This window comes from Oryctolagus cuniculus, chromosome 7 (assembly GCF_964237555.1).
Source record: "Oryctolagus cuniculus chromosome 7, mOryCun1.1, whole genome shotgun sequence".
NCBI lineage: Eukaryota > Metazoa > Chordata > Mammalia > Lagomorpha > Leporidae > Oryctolagus > Oryctolagus cuniculus.
This window is the reverse complement of record NC_091438.1, coordinates 121,342,747-121,357,857: the sequence shown is the minus strand read 5'-3', so window position 1 is coordinate 121,357,857 and position 15,111 is coordinate 121,342,747. Positions and strand designations below refer to the sequence as shown.

General features: G+C 48.1%; 2 pseudogenes; both read left to right on the top strand.

Moving 5' to 3' along the window:
• The first annotated feature begins 274 nt into the window (after nt 1-274).
• On the top strand, nt 275-2,082 carry LOC100350175 (glutathione peroxidase 7 pseudogene; annotated as a pseudogene).
• A 7,970-nt stretch (nt 2,083-10,052) lies between these two features.
• LOC100349929 (protein SET-like) lies at nt 10,053-11,282 on the top strand (annotated as a pseudogene).
• Nucleotides 11,283-15,111: the final 3,829 nt, after the last annotated feature.

The following is a 15,111-nucleotide window of genomic DNA, read 5'->3' as shown; positions in this document are numbered from 1 at the left end:
ACACATCCTTGTAACTCCTGCATCATTCAGTCCTTCATTTGAATTCCAGTTGCTTTCTGCTGAGTTTGTGCTTTTATAATGGTCACTTGATCACTGCTGTTACCATTAATTCTTCTCCCTCATATCCATATGTATCACTAATTTGATGATTCTCCTGTTCAATCTACCAACATCCCTGCATGTGTTAATGCACCAATCCCTAAGCATGTTCTGGGATTCCGAAAGCTCATAGTGTCCCCAAAGCCACTGGTCTTACCTGCTGGCCACCTGACACATGGCTGCTAACTGCAGTGGCCAATGGATCATTTTTGAAGGTCGGAGACCTCAGCTGAGCAAACACCTGTGTCACTGACTCACTGTGTGGCTTTGGGAAACCACGAGGTCTCAGTTTCCTCATCAGTACAGAGAGAGTTGGCGTCCAGGAGCCTGGCACAGGCTCTGGTTGCTGTGCTGCACGGTGGCCTGGAATAGGCTGGGCAAACAGCAGAGAGGAAGGAGCCTGAATCCCAGGCTCTGCCACCCTGCAAGCCACGGCCCCTCCCTGGAGCAGTTTTCCCCTCTGAAAATGGAGAACAGGCAAGCACTTTGGATGAGATGAGCTCCCAGGGCTCTCTTCAGTCCTCACATTCAAGGAATCCCAGGTTCATCTTCCTTAAGTTGCTAAGTACTACTTAAAATGTGAGATAACAGGTCCTCAGCTTCTTGGACTGGTGGGAGACGGTGTGGGGGGTGGGAGTAGGAGGAATACAGGAAAAATCGGTTTTGGGAAGCGAGTCGTAGTGGCAGTGGCAGCGGTGTGGCTGCTCCTGTGGGCTGTGGCCTGTGTGCAGCAGGAGCAGGACTTCTATGACTTCAGGGTGGTCGACATCCAGAGCACCAGGGCTTAGTGTCTCTGGTGGTGAACGTGGCCAGCGAGTGTGGCTCCACAGAGCAGAACTACCGAGATCTGCAGCAGCTGCAGAGGGACCTGGGTCCCCGCCACTTCAACGTGCTCGCCTTCCCCTGCAACCAGTTTGGCCAACAGGAGCCGGACAGCAACAAGGAGATCGAGAGCTTCGCCCGCCGCACCTACGGGGTCTCTTTCCCCATGTTGTTGTTGTTTGTCCTCAGAACGCCAGTGAGTTTTTTTTTTAATTTAATTATTGAGAAGCAGATTTACAGATAGAGTGAGAGACAGAGAGAAAGGTCTTCCATCTGCTGGTTCATTCCCCAAATAGCTACAACAGCCGGGGCCAGGCAGATCAGAAGCCAGGAGCCAGGAGCCTACTCTGGGTCTCCCACTTGGGTGCAGGGGCCCAAGGATTTGGGCCTTTTTCCACTTCCCCCTCCCACCCACCCAGGCCACCAGCAGGCAGCTGGATTGGAAGAGGAGAATCCAGGACTCCAACTGGTGCCATGTGGGCTGCCGCTGCCACAGGTGGAGCCCCAACCCACTATGCCACAGCACCAGCCTCTTTTCCCATGTTTAGTAAGGTCGCAGTCACTGGCACTAGTGCCCACCCCACCAAGGACCTGATACAGACTCCTGGGAAGGAGCCTACATGGAACTTCTGGAAGTGCCTGGTGGCCCCGGATGGGAAGGTGATCGGGGCGTGGGACCCGACGGTGCCGGTGGAGGAGATCAGGCCCCAGATCACCGCGCTTGTGAGGAAGCTCATCCTGCGGAATCGAGAAGACTTGTAGCCCCGTACCCTCGGCTGCCACCACCCGTGCAGCTGTGACCAGAGAAAACTCAAAGGTGCTTCAGAGGGAGAGACCACGGCCTCTCCTTCATTCCCTCGTATCCCACCCACCCCATCAATCTTACAGGGGAGGAGTGCTGGTGTTCTGATGATTTGAATCTTAGAGCAAGCAACAGGAACCCTGGCCAGTGAGAGCTCTGGACCAGTGAATCACCAGCCACTAAACTTCTGGCCAGGGACCAGCGCTATGGCCTAGGGGATAAAGCCACTGCCTGCAGTGCCAGCATCCCATATGGGTGCCTGTTCAAGACCTGGCTGCTCCACTTCTGATCCAGCTCTCTGCTATGGCCTGGGAAAGCAGTAGATGATGTCCCAAGTCCTTGGGCCCCTGCGCCTGCGTGGGAGACCAGGAAGAAGCTCCTGGCTTCAGATTGGCATAGCTCTGGCCATTGCAGCCATCTGGGGAGTGAACCAGCAGATGGAAGACCTCTCTCTCTGTCTCTACCTCTCTCTGTAACTCTGTCTTTCAAATAAATAAAATACGTCTTTTAAAAAAAGAAAAAATAAAGGTTGTGTTCACCATCCCATCATCAGGACAGAAGCAGCAGAGACTGGAAAGGATTTGCCCCAGTCTATCGGCTGCAGCCCCTTGGGGCACCTTTTTCCAGAGCTGGAGTGGGAAGCTTTATGGTGTAGTTAAGGTACTAGCTGTGGAGTCTCCCCTCTCACTTTTAACTTCCTGCTCTGTTCATCTACCACTCCCAGTCACTCCCACCATGTGCTGAAAAACTGGCATCTAGCTTCCAGTCTTCCTGTCCACGCAAGCCCATCGCTATCCAGGTGACCTCCCTGTCTGCAGGACAACCTCTCCCCATTTCTGTTCACTTTCACTTCCGTTGCAGTTTGGCCATCTGCCTCCACATTCACACCTTGGGTCTTCTCACCAGACACCGCCCTGAAACCTCAGACTCAAACACTTCCCTCCACGACCATGACCTCCTGTGCTGCAGTTCTTACACCCTGATACTTGAAGTGTATGTGTTCTCCCCCATTTATTTTCAGTTAACTGGCTTCCTTCTGCCTAACTGGTGTACCCTTCCTTCCTTCTTTCCACAAACCTTTAATTGAGCACTATCCATGTGCCAGGTGCATGGGTTTATAAAGTTAAAAGAGATGTAGAACCAGCACCTTGCCACTCCTTGCAACTCTTGCACATTGACCTTTCTGCAAAATTCCAACCTTGTTTCAACCAAACCTTCTACCAGCCCTTTGCATCTCAAAGTATCCGCTTAAGCCCCTAAGCTCTACTCTACTTCTTCAGTCTGAATCCTCCAAAACATAACCCGCACCTGTTGTATTCGCTGCCTAAACTCTCACCCCTCCTTCAACCTCCTGTAGACAGGCTTCCGTCCCCACTGCCCCAGTGAACCATGAAAAAGCATGGATGCTTTCCAGACTTTGCCTGACTTGGCCTCCCAACTGCTTTTGATACAGCTGTGCAAACTAGGGGGGAAAAATCATTCAATTTCTCTTAACCTCAATTTTCTTATCACTGAGAGATAGTAGCATCTTCCTTAGAGAACTATTGAGTCATTCAATAAAACAATTTATAAAGAAAAATGATCATCCACTGGTACACAACAGGCATTCAACAAAATTAAGTCCTGGTTCAATGAGTTTTGTTTCCTGGGTCCTTGATAATCGAAAAAGTGTTTGCCTTGGCTGATAAGAGCATTCTGATTTTTGAAATGGTCATTTTCTAGAGCAATTTATGTAGTCACTCATTCAACAAAAATTGAGTAACTACTACATGCTTGTTTTACACAAGTTTTAGGCGTTACAAGTATAGCAATGAATACAACAGAGAAAGATTTTTCTCAGGAGGCTAACATAATGATAATGATGATGAGAGAAACAGAGAAAGAGAGAAACACAAAACTAGAAATTTATCATACAGTTAAAAGTATTCTTTAAAATTTAGCATGCTAAAGTTCCCAAGAAAACCTAACAGGATATGGAAATGTTCTATATATTGATTGTGGTAGTCACATAGATGTGCTTATTTTTCATTTCTCGGACTTGGGTGGGTAGTGATGTGAGAGGTAAAACATATTGTAGAGGAATTACAGCCACAACCAGAGACAAAGAAAGAAGAGTGGACCCCACCCCTGCAACACAAACCTGGAAAAGTGACTGCTCGAAGTAAACTAGTGAAACAGCTGCCCACTGTTATCCTGTCTAGGGAGGGAAGATGTCCTAAGTTCTGCCTCTGTAAACTCCAGTCATACATCTGTCCTAATAAATCTGCCCCTGGCATCACTTTTACAAACATCCCGGACCCACCAGCCATCGGAAGTGTGGTCCTAAGTCACGTAGGCTGCGATTTAAATCCACCAATGCTGTAACAGCTATGGTATGATCCTGATGAACCTAAAAATACTGTAAGAAATTTGGGATTGATGCTCAGTTTTCAGGAAATGATTCCAGCTGAGCCCATTGGCGTTAATAAACTGTTTGGATCCTCCAGTGTCCCTGGTGCCTGTTTGAATGAAAGGAGTTTTCCCAACCCAGGTTTGTGTAACAATACCACATTTATGCTGCTGGTGCAGTGGCATAGTGGCCTACAGTGCCAGCATCCCACATGGGTGCTGGTTGGAGACCTGGTTCCTCCACTTCTGATCAGCTCTCTGCTATGACCAGAGAAAGCAGTAGAAGATGACCCAAGTGCTTCTTGGGACCCTGTACCCATGTGGGAGACCTGGAAGAAGCTCCTGGCTGACTTTGGCTTCAGATCAGCCCAGCTCCCGCCATTGTGGTCATTTGGGGAATGAACTAGCAAATGGAAGACCTCTCACCTCTTTCTCTCTCTCTCTCTCTCTCTCTCTCTCCCCCTTTTCCTCTGCCTCTCTGTAACTCTGCCTTTCAAATAATAAATCTTTTTTTATAAAAGCATAACGCATACCATGTTTAGGACATATTTAGAAGGTAGTTAAACTTGTTAATGGATTAGATGAAGGAGAAGAAAAGATAAAGGAGTCAAAGATGACTCCTAGATTTTTTATCTCAACAACCAGGTGAATGATTGGACCACTTTCTAAGATAGAGAAGAACAAGGTGAGAGTGCAAAAGCTCAGGGAGAGCACAAAAGTATTCCTGGAGACATGCTAAGTCTGGGGTGCTCGTAAATTTATCAGCCTCTTGTTTATATATCAGCCTATATGAGTTTGGATAGAACGAACCAGTTCTATCTCTTTCTGGCTTAAAGTTCATAAGCCGTATTGGATTTCTGGCTCTTTTAAGCTGAGGATAAGCCTCAGAGCCCTAGGGACCCCACTTCATAACCCTTCTTAGCCAGCGAGCAGAATCAGCCCCTCAGCATGTGTCACTAACCTCTCTCCTTTTAGACTAATAATTGCATTTTGTTTTTTCTTCCTTTAGGATAAGCTCTTGCCCTCAACAATTATGAAGGAATTGCAAAAGTTCAGGGGAAAATGGAATGAAAAAATAAATTTATTTTTTGATGCAAAATTTTTTCTGGGATCCATATACAGTTTTTTATAATACGCATTTTCCATGAACTTTTTGAAAGTCCTTTGTCTAACTGCAGATTCTTTTTAAAAAATTATTTATTTGAAAGTCAGAGAGTTTATTCTCATATGGCTGTAATGGCCAGGGCTGCTCCAGGCTAAAGTGAGGAAACTGGAACTCTGTTGAGGTTTCGCACATGGGTGCAGGAGCCCAAGCACTTGAGCCATCCTCTGCTGCATTCCTAGGCACAATAGCAGGGAGCTGCATTGGAAGCCAATCAGCCAGGGCTTGAATTAGCACTCAGATATGGGAGGCTGATGTTGTAGGCAGTGCCTTAACTCACTGCATCATGATGCCAGCCCTTGAGAAAAGATTGTTGAACAATTCTCTTCTGGGATGTTATTGTTTTGGTGTGTTCGTCTAGATTCTGTCCAATCATTCAATCACTCAATAGTCCTTTGCTGGGCATCTCGCTATCCAGTCACTGACTTTGACACAGGAAACACAGAGGAGAATCAGGTAAGTAGACAGCCCTGTGTGAGCAGGGCTGTCAAGAACCTCAGGGAGCTGGGGAGCCCTACATAAGGCTTCCTGGAGGAGGTGATGGCAGGCGGGCAGCCTCTCCTGCACATAACGTGCTATTGGATTTTATCATGATTTTGACCTCGTCAACTGCCTTAGGGCTTGAGGCTTGAAATGACTCTTTCCCTGGTTCCAAAGAGCACTTCAGAAATACCTGTTACTGAAACCCTTGGGCATTTCACTCTGCTGCATTGGGCAAGTGGAGTCTGGTCCTTGGGGAAGTGAGTACAGGCCTGTGCGTGTTCTCTCTGCCTCCTGCCAGAGGAATTGCAGGGTGGGTAAAAGCAGGCCAGGCACAGAGCTGGGTCGAGGAGGCAGCAGTGAGAAGCTTTTGCCTCACAGGGCTCACTGCAAAGGATGGCTGAAGTCCAGCAGGAGATGGGGACCCCCCACCTGTCCTTGGGAAAAGGCCCCCTGATGTTGTCAGGGAAGCTGAGGGGCTTCTTCCGTCCCATTCTTCAGCCCACTCCTATACATTCTCCCTGTCTGCTGCCTCCGCTGTATTCCCATTGTGCTGATGCAGCCTCTTCACATTGCACCTGTCTCCAATCTCCACTTCTCTCAGCTCCACCATCCATGGCCACATGGTCCCAGAGTGCTCTTCCTAATACCTGGGTTGGAGCTTGTTTCTCCCAGCTTACCAGTTCCATTAGGCCCCCTCCCTGCACTGCTCTCAGCAACAGGCCAGCTCCTGAGCCCCCTGGATCTGGCCCCCACCTGCCCTCCAGGCTTTGACCACCCTGCACACCTTGCTGTGTCATCACAGTTTGCAGGCTTCCCACGTGCTGTACTTCCTGCCTGGAATGCCCTCCTCCTATCCCCGCAAGCTGTTATCCATCTTTCTGGGTAGCACTGCCTGGGGGTCACTGTTCCCCTGAAGCCTTCCTGTCCCACTGCCTTGCCTAAGTTCCCTGACTCCTTACTCTGCACCTTGCCACCCTCAAACACACAGTTACCTGTATCACGAATTGGGAAACTGAGTCCCAGAAAGGGAAAAGGGCTTATCTAGTCTTTCAGGGTGAGACATGGACTCAAACCCAAAAACTCCTAATTCCTTTGCAGGTACCCTAATCAGTGCACCCTCAAAGAATTAATCAGACTTCACACAGACATGCATAAATAGGATGAGCATTGGGGGGAAGGGGGGCGGAGACTGAAGCAGCACCATTGAACACCTGTCCTCAGGTAAGTAAGTAAGCCCTACCATAATTCCTGCTGTTCCTGAGGCATTCAGGAAGGAAACTGGACAAAGTATCCTCCAAGACCCTAAACTCTGACATCTTATGAAACGTAGAAAATTTACTGTCACAATTAGAGCTCACATGTTGCCTACAGGGTTGACTTAGTTGTGCTTTCAGGATGAAAAGAAGGGACCATTTATTGCACACCTACTGAATACTAAGGGCAATGCTTTGTATGCCTTATCTTATTTAAGTCTTGGAACTAATTTTCCAAGATCCACGTTTTCCTCATTTGGTAGAAGGAAAGGGACATGCAGACAGGTAAGCTGCTCTCCCAGGGTCACACAGCTAGCAAGTAAAGAACGAGCATTTGCACGGCGATCCTTCTGGCTCGAAACCGGCTGCAAACAGGGGAAGTTCGCCTGACCCCCCAGGGCAAGGGACGGAGGAGGCGCGGGGGAGTGACGTCTGGTCTCCCTGCACCCACTGAACCGCTTACCCCCGTCTTGGAACTCCTCGCGCAGGTAGACCCGGCGCTGCACCTGCGCCCCCAGAGTGCAGGTCGCCAGCAGCAGCGTCAGTAGCTGCAGCGACTTCATTTCGCGAAGTCCTTCGTTCCCCCGTCCAGCTTAAAAACGCTGCGACCCTGGCCAAGTCCTCCGCGCCGTTGCCGCTGCCTCTCCTTTGACCCTGGGGCAGGGGGCCGAGAACACCTGCACCCCGCACCTGGCTTCTTCCCATTTGCGGCCTCGGAGGAGGCGGGGTGGGGACGGTAATGAGGGCCACAGCCAATGGTTAGGGACCACGCACTGAGGATGCTGGAGGACCGAGGTGCTTGGAGGGGGTGAGGAGGCGGGCAGCCAAGAGTTGAGGGAGGTACAGGGCAGGGTCCCTAGGGAGTAGGGGAGTGGCAGGGCCAGCTGAGGCTGGCCTCTGGGGTCCTGTGAGCCTGCTCAACCTTGGTGTAGCTGGCTTCAAAGCTTCCATCATCTGTCCACCCGCCTATCAATGCGCTCTCTCCCTGGGCCAGTGAAGAAACAGTAGCAGTGTGATGTCTGTTTATTTCAACAGAAACACCAGGGCCTGGGGTGGGGGTGGGGGGGCAGAAAAGGCCCTACTCCAGTGGGGGAATCTCAAAGAAGGCTTCCAGAAGGAGGTGCCACTGAGGTCAGCCAGTCAAGAAGCAATGGGAATGCTATGTGTAAAGGCCAGAGGGGGAAAGACTTGTTACTGTCACTTCTCCGACAACTCTGTACTGAATGATCAATGTTATCCCCCCTATTGTGTGGAAAATGAGGTTCAAAGAGGGTAAAAAAAAAAAAAGCACCAGCATTTAAAAGAATAAAATAGCGGGTAAAGCCTCCCCCTGCAGTGCCAGCATCCCATATGGGCGCCAGTTCCAGTCCTGGCTGCTCCACTTCTGATCCAGCTCTCTACTGTGGCCTGGGAAAGCAGTGGTAGAATGCCCAAGTGCTTGGGCCCCTGCATCCACTTGGGAGACCCAGAAGAAGCTCCTGGTTCCTGGCTTCGGATCAGCACAGCTCTGGTCGTTGCGGCCAACTGGGGAGTGAACCAGAGGATGGAAGACTTTCTCTCTCTCTCTCTCTGCCTCTCCTCTCTCTGTGTAACTCTGACTTTCAAATAAATAAATCTTTAAATAACAAAATAAAGTAAAAGAGTTGGGCCTGGCACTGTGGCGGAGTAGATTAAGCCTCAAATCTTAGCTGTTCCATTTCTGATCCAGCTCTCTGCTATGGCCTTGGAAAGCAGTGGACGATGGCCTAAGTGCTTCAGCCCCTGTATCCACATGGGAGACCGAGAAGAAGCTCCTGGCTCCTGGCTTCATATCGACCCAGCTCCAGCTGTTGTGGCCATTTTTGGAGTGAACCAGCAGATGGAAGACCTCTCTCTGTCTCTGCCTCTACCTCTGCCTCTCTGTAACTCTGCTTTTCAAATAAATAAATAAACAGATCTCAAAAAAAAAAAAAAAAGTGGATCAGTCAAGACTCAAACCTGCACTCCAATATGGGATGCAGATGTGGCAAATGTGGCTTAACTCACTGTACCCCAACACACCTGCCCCAGCACCAGCATCTGTTGAACACTGGACTGTGTGCAAAGCACTGTGCCAGGCACTTGCCATTGTATTATTGTAATTCAATCCTCACACCGGTATGTGAGGAGAATGTCATTATGCTCTCTTTACAGATGAACAAACTGAGGTTCTGAGAGACAAAGTGACTTGCCATGCTCACTCAGAGAGGCTAGAATTCCAATACCTTCGCCACACTTTCACGCCACTCCATTCATCTATTCCATATCCTATTATGTGCCAGGCATGGGGCTGGGTACTGAAGATTCAATGGCAAACCTGATGGACACATCTTCTGCTCTCACAGAGTCTACTTTCCAGTGGGGGAGACAAAATCACAAAGGAAGCAAATAAGCATCATATGGTGCCTAACAAGATGCACTCTGGAAAAGTAGAATGAGAGAGATGGGCAAATCTGATGGGCTGGGAATGCAAAGGGGGTTAGGGAAGTCCTCCCTGAGCTAACACTTCTATTGAGATCTGAATGAGAAGCCATGCACTGCTCAGGGACAAGTGGTCCAGGCAGAAGCGACATCAAGTGCAAAGGCTCTGAGAAGAGGAATGAGTTTGCTTCATCTGAGCACCATAAAGGCAGCTAATATAGTTTGAGTGCTGTGGGCAAGGAGGACAATGTCAGGAGGTGAAAGTGGAGAAGGGGGCACTGGTGTTGTGGCATAGCAGGTAAAGCCACTGCCTGTGACACAGGCATCCGATATGGCTGCTGGTTCAAGACCAGGCTGCTCCATGTCTGATCCAGCTCCCTGCTAATGTGCCTGGAAAAGCAGCAAAAGATGGTCCATGTGCTTGTGCCCCTGTCACCCATGTGAGAGACCCAGAAGAAACTCCTGACTCCTGGCTTCCATCTGGGCCAGCTCTAGCTGTTGTGACCCCCCTGGGGGAGTGAATCAGCAGTGGAAGATTTCTTTCTGTCTGTCTGTCTCTTCCTCTCTCTATGTAACTCTTTCAGATAAATACATAAATATTAAAAAAAAAAAAAAGAAAGTGGTTGAGTCATGACCTCAAATGGGCTTGTAGATCACAGGAAGGATTTATAACTGGTGCAATGAGAAGTCCTTGAAGGGAGTGACATCATTAGATTGGTATTTTTAAAAGATCACTTTTACTGCTATATGCATGTTTGGGGATGTTGATCTATAAACAATCAGGGACATCAAGGCAGCTAGCTTCTATAAATCTGGAGTTCATGGAAGTCTTGGACCATGACTATAAATTTGGGGTCATAGAAGTCACATTTTATGCCACACAGCCAGATGAGATCTTTTCAAGAGGAAGGCGTTCTCAGAGCTTCCTCCTGCCTGCTGCGGGGGCTCAGTTTCCTGGACACATGGCCTCCAAATGCCCACCTTCCCTCTTTCCTCAAACAAAGCTGAGAGCAGCTCCTGGCCCCAGGCCTGCGGACACACTGGCCTCTCAGGGTTTGTCGACGGGAGGAAAAGAACAACAAGAAGCGGTTGAACATGTTGATGAAGTACAAAATGAAATAGACAGTTTTAATGGACAAGCCAGTGAAGAGATTTTGCAAGAACAGAAATATAACAAATTCCACCAAACTTTTTTTCAGAAGAGGTCAGAACTGATCGCCAAAATCCAGGATTTTGGGTAACAACATTGATCAACCATCCGCAAGTATCTGCACTGCTTGGGGAGGGGGATGAAGAGACAGACGCTGCATTACCTGACCAGGTTGAAGTGACAGAATTTGAAGACATTAAATCAAGTTATAGAGTAGATGCTTATTTCGATGAAAATCCTTACTTAGAAAATGAAATTCTCTCCAAAGAATTTCAGCTGAATGAGAGTGGTGATCCATCTTCAAAGTCCACTGAAATCAAATGGAAATCTGGAAAGGATCTGACGAAATGTTCAAGTCAGAGATGAAATGTTCAAGTCAAACACAGAACAAAGCCAGCAGGAAGAGGCAGCAGGAGGAGCCAGAGCATCTTCACCTGCTTTACTGACCATTCTGATGCAGGCGCACGTGAGTTACGAGAGGTCATCAAGAGTGATATGGCCGAATCCATTACAGTACTACTTAGTTCCTGGTAGGTATGATGAAGGAGGGGAAGGAGGAGAAGATGACGATGATGCTGAAGAAGAAGGATTGGAAGACATTGATGAAGGGGATGAGGAGGAAGGGGAAGAAGATGAAGGTGATGGTGGAGGGAAGGAGAGGAGGATGAAGGAGAAGATGACTAATAGAAAACACTGATGGAGTCCAACATTTTTTTTTTTTTATTTTCTCCAGTCCCTAGGAACATGTTGCCATCTTCTTTTTATTTTTTTTTCCTCTTGTGCTCAGTCTCCCTGTTTTTGAGGTCTCTTTTCTCTACACCATGGTTCTCACCTTATTGTGGGGAAAATACCTGAAGCAGAATACAATGGCAAGGCCGGCGCCGCGGCTCACTAGGCTAATCCTCCCCCTTGCGGCACCGGCACACCGGGTTCTAGTCCCGGTCGGGGCGCCGGATTCTGTCCCGGTTGCCCCTCTTCCAGGCCAGCCCTCTGCTGTGGCCAGGGAGTGCAGTGGAGGATGGCCCAGGTGCTTGGGCCCTGCACCCCATGGGAGACCAGGAAAAGCTCCTGGCTCCTGCCATCGGATCAGCGCAGTGCGCCGGCCGCAGCGCGCCAGCCGCAGCGGCCATTGGAGGGTGAACCAACGGCAAAGGAAGACCTTTCTCTCTGTCTCTCTCTCACTGTCCACTCTGCCTGTCAAAAAAAAAAAAAAAAAAAAAAAAAAAATACAATGGGAAAAGAATCTCTACCCCTTTCTGTTTCAAATTCATTTTTATCCCTTCTTGTCTCAACAAAAACTACGTGGAATCAGCACCACCGTGCTCTGTGAGAAAAATAAACCCTCCTGCTCCCTTGGCTCTGCTGGAAACTGGAGGGTGCCAGGCCCCTGTGTAGTCGTGCATAGAATTCTAGCTTTTCTCCTCCTTTCTCTGTGTATTGGGCTCAGAGATTACACTGTGTCTCTAAGTGGATACAGACAGTTAGCATTTACCAACATGTATCTGTCTACTTTCTCTTGTTTTTTTTTTTTTTTTATTTGTTTGTTTGTTTTTTGTTTTTTAAACTTTAAAACATGGGTTTATAGAAAGTCAGAAAAGGATGGGTTTGAGATGCTTGGGTGAGTTAAGTGGGCATTTTGACAACATGGCTTTTCCTTTGCCATGTTTAATTGTGATGTTTAATGATATCCTTGCAGTTTAAAGTGACACTTTTTTTGTTTGACAGGCAGAGTAGACAGTGAGAGAGACAGAGAGAAAGGTCTTCCTTTGCTGTTGGTTCATCCCCCAATGGCCGCTGCGGCCGGTGCCGCACTGATCCGAAGGCAGGAGCCAGGTGCTTCTCCTGGTCTCCCATGGGGTGCAGGCCCCAAGTACTTGGGCCATCCTCCACTGCACTCCCTGGCCACAGCAGAGAGCTGGCCTGGAAGAGGGGCAACCGGGACAGAATCCGGCACCCCAACCGGGACTAGAACCCGGTATGCCGGGGCCGCAGGCAGAGGATTATCCTATTGAGCCACGGCGCTGGCCTAGATGACACTTTTAAAAATAAAATTCTCCCCTAGCGACAACTTGAGCCCTGCCACTGATGGGAGAATCAGCAGAACCTGTAGGATCTTATTTGGAATTGACATTCTCTATTGTAATTTTGTTCCTGTTTATTTTTAAATTTTCTTTTTGTTTCACAGAAAAAGAAAGATACTCAGTTTTAAGCGTTAAAAGTGTACAAGTTGCTTTGTTACAATTAAACTAAATGTGTACACACACCAAAAAAAAAAAAAAAAAAAGAGGACGGGGACGTTGATGGAGAACTATGCCAAGCACTCAGCCGTGGAGGACTCCAGCACTGAGAACGGGGGTGGGGGCGGCGGCAGAGGAAATGGAAGCAGCAGAGGAAACCATGACTGGTTTCAAAAGAAAGAACCACCTTTGAATTCTAGATTTTTTTTTTTTACCTGTTGGCATGGTGCTGTTCTCTTACAGAGAGTGCCAAAATTGTGATTCAACTACTATTTACTAATCAACTACTATGTGTAGGATGCTGTGCCAAGTGCTGTGAAGGCAAAGGCAAGATCCAGTTCTTACTCTTCAGGAATTCTCAGACCAGGTGAAGAGATGGACCACTAGGCAATTAACTCAGAACCAAGGAAGCCTGGGTTCAGTGCCCTAAAAAGGAAAGTCAAGAACAGCAAGAGCACAGGGCAGAGAGATGCACCTGACAGTGTGCAATGACTACTTGCATCATCTCATGCAGTCCTCATGATAGCAATGACTGTTTTAATTCCCATTGTACAAAAGAAGGAAATGAGTCTTAAAGATGGTGGGTAATTTGCCCAAGGGCACATACACAACGGACAAAAAAAATTTTTTTTATTAGACAGGTAGAGTTATAGACAGTGAGAGAGAGACAAAGGTCTTCCTTCCGTTGGTTCAGCTCCTAATGGCCGCTACGGCCAGCGCTGTGCCGATCTGAAGCCAGGAGCCAGGTGCTTCCTCCCGGTTTCCCATGCGGGTGCAGGGCCCAAGCTTGGGCCATCCTCTACTGCCTTCCTGGGCCACAGCAGAGAGCTGGACTGGAAAAGGAGCAACTGGGACAGAATCCGGTGCCCCAACCGGGACTAGAACCTGACACCTATATGGGATGCCGGTGCTGCAGGCGGAGGATTAGCCTAGTGAGTCATGATGCCGGCCCACAACAGGCAAATATTAAAGGCTGGATCCACACAGCCAGATCTGCCTAACTTTGGAATCCAAGTTAGGTCTGTTAGGTTTGCAATGTAAGTTTCCTGGGAAGACAGGATCCACAGAACAAGGAAGAGGAAGATAAAGGAGAAAGGTGCAACAGGGCCAAATTAGTTCAAGCCTTACATTCCAGCTGGAGGGCATTGGATTTGACTCGTCAGTACTAGAATTTTTCGATCTCAGCTCTACTGACATTTTGGGCTAAATAATTTGCTATGAGGCCTGTCCTCTGCAATGTAGGATGTTAACAGCGTCCCTGGCTTTTATGCTTTTATTCATTAGATGCAAACAGCACTTCCATCAACAATTGTGACAATTAAAAATGTCTCCAGGAATTGTCAAATGTCCTCTGGGGCGTGTGTGTGTGTGTGTGTGTGTGCATGGGCATGCGCACATAGATGCAAAGTTGGCCTCCACTTGAGAACTGCTGCTCTAGGCACTAGTGGGGCTCAGGGTTTTTTGGTTTTTGTTTTTGTTGTTGTTAAAGATTTGTTTATTTATTTGAAAGCAGAGTTACACAGAGAGAGAAGTAGCAGAGAGAGAGGTCTTCCATCGCTGGTTCACTCCCCAAGTAGCCACAATGGTTGGAGCTGTACCCATCCGACGCCAGGAGCCAGAAGCTTCTTTCAGATCTCACATGCTGGCACAGGGGCGCAAGGACTTGGGATGCCAGCACTGCAGAGGGCGGCTTTACCCGCTACACCACAGCACTGGCCCCTATCAGGGCTCAGGGTTTTGAAAGGAATGTGACATGTTGATCATTAGGAATGCTGTCTTGACGTTGATAACCTCTGTAATAATAGCCATTGTTGCGTTCATTGTGAGTAATCGTTTCCATTCGGATAGGATGGAACCTCCTGTGCTACTTCAGGAACATTCCCATGGAGGATGTTCACTTTCTGTGGAGGGTAGAGCAAGTTGACCACGTGCTCCTCAAGGGCAGTGACCACTGTGCCTTCTTTGTTTTGATATTCTCAGTTCTTAGCACAGTTACAATGGAAATGAATGGGTGGATTTTACAATTTTATTATATACATAATTGCATTTACTTTTAGGATATCATGCTGAAATCACAAATCATGAGATTTGTTAGAAATCTGAAGTATAGTAAAAGGCATGTATCTTTTTTTAATTTAATTTAATTTTTTTTTTGACAGGCAGTTAGACAGTGAGAGAGAGACACAGAGAGAAAGGTCTTCCTTCCATTGGTTCACTCCCCAAATGGCCGTTACAGCTGGCGCACTGCGCAGATCCGAAGCCAGGAGCCAGGTGCT